This window comes from Salvelinus alpinus, chromosome 8 (assembly GCF_045679555.1).
Source record: "Salvelinus alpinus chromosome 8, SLU_Salpinus.1, whole genome shotgun sequence".
Lineage (NCBI taxonomy): Eukaryota > Metazoa > Chordata > Actinopteri > Salmoniformes > Salmonidae > Salvelinus > Salvelinus alpinus.
This window is the reverse complement of record NC_092093.1, coordinates 72,614,847-72,616,931: the sequence shown is the minus strand read 5'-3', so window position 1 is coordinate 72,616,931 and position 2,085 is coordinate 72,614,847.

Below are 2,085 nucleotides of genomic sequence, written 5' to 3'. Positions count from 1 at the left end.
ATTGTTCTCCCCCCCACCCCCCCTGTCCCTCTCCTACCCCATTGTTCTTCCTCTCCCTCCCTGTCCCTCTCCTACCCCATTGTTCTTCCACTCCCTCCCTGTCCCTCTCCTACCCCATTGTTCTTCCTCTCCCACCCTGTCCCTCTGCTACCCCATTGTTCTTCCTCTCCCTCCCTGTCCCTCTCCTACCCCATTGTTCTTCCTCTCCCACCCTGTCCCTCTCCTACCCATTGTTCTTCCTCCCCCTCCCTGTCCCTCTCCTACCGCATTGTTCTTCCTCTCCCTCCCTGTCCCTCTCCTACCCCATTGTTCTTCCTCTCCCTCCCTGTCCCTCTCCTACCGCATTGTTCTTCCTCTCCCTCCCTGTCCCTCTCCTACCCCATTGTTCTTCCTCTCCCTCCCTGTCCCTCTCCTACCCCATTGTTCTTCCTCTCCCTCCCTGTCCCTCTCCTACCGCATTGTTCTTCCTCTCCCTCCCTGTCCCTCCCTGTCCCTCTCCTACCCCATTGTTCTTCCTCTCCCTCCCTGTCCCTCTCCTACCCCATTGTTCTTCCTCTCCCTCCCTGTCCCTCTCCTACCCCATTGTTCTTCCTCTCACACCCTGTCCCTCTCCTACCCATTGTTCTTCCTCCCCCTCCCTGTCCCTCTCCTACCCCATTGTTCTTCCTCTCCCTCCCTGTCCCTCTCCTACCGCATTGTTCTTCCTCTCCCTCCCTGTCCCTCTCCTACCCCATTGTTCTACCTCTCCCTCCCTGTCCCTCTCCTACCCCATTGTTCTTCCTCTCCCTCCCTGTCCCTCTCCTCTTACTGTGCCTCTCCCACCTCATCATTCTTCCTATCCCACCCCGGCCCTCTCCTCTACCAACAGAGGCTTCTTTCATACCTCCCTCCTCCTAATGAACCCCTCCTGTACATCCTGTACCAGCACGCAGTGCTGCATGTCTATGGAGCGGGCCCAGAATACCAGCAGCAGGGTCGGGCCGCAGTGGAGAAGGTGAAAAGCTTCAAGTTCCTCTGCGTTCACATCACTGACAATCTTAAATGGTCCAACCACACAGACAGTGTTTGGAAGAAGGCGCAACATTACCTCTTCAACCTTTAGGAGGCTGAATAAATTTGGCTTGGCCCTAAGACCCTCACAAACTGTTACAGATGGACCATTGGGAGCATCCTGTTGGGCTGTATCACCACCTGGTACGGCAACTGCAAAGTCCGCAGGGCTCTCCATAGGGTGGTGCGTTCTGCCCAACGTATCACCTGGGGCACACTGCCTACCCTCCAGGACATCTACAGCACCCGGTGTCACAGGAAGGCCAAGAAGATCATCAAGGACCTCAGCCACCCGAGCCACGGCCTGTTCACTCTACTATCATTCAGAAGACGAGGTCAGTACAGGTGCATCAAAGCTGGAACCGAGAGACAGCTTCTATCTCAAGGCCATCAGACTGTTAAATAGTTACCACTAGGCCAGCCTCCGCCCAGTACCATGCCCTGAACTTTATTCACTGTCACTAGCCGGCTACCACCGGCTACCACCACTACTTACTCTACCATACACCGTAGAGGGGTGCTGCCTTATGTATGTAGTCATGGAACACCGGTCACATTAATAATGTTTACATACTGTTTTACCCACTTCATATGTATATACTGTATTCTAGTCAAGGCCATCCTATTCAACTATTGCTGTACATATACTATTCTATCCCACGTATTCTTGAGATATACTACATATTCTATCTGCTAAACATCTGCTAAATATGTGTATGCGACCAATACAATTTGATACATTTTTTTATATGGATGTCAGTCTATAACGCTGGGTTTATGGACACTGTAAGTGGTGTCTGTTAAGGCATTGAATCAAAATGATAGGGTGTGAGTGAGAGGTATGCACACTGGAATTTTTTTTATGCATGTTTGTTAAGGGGCTCCCCCGACAACCGGTTTTGACTAGATGGGATAAAGCTTTTGTCAGATTTGACTTTTTGTAGCAGGTTAGGAGAATTTACAAAGCAGGTTAGGATAATTAAAGTAGCAGATTATGATAATTAGGTTAAGGTTATTAAAAACTTCTTGTGAATA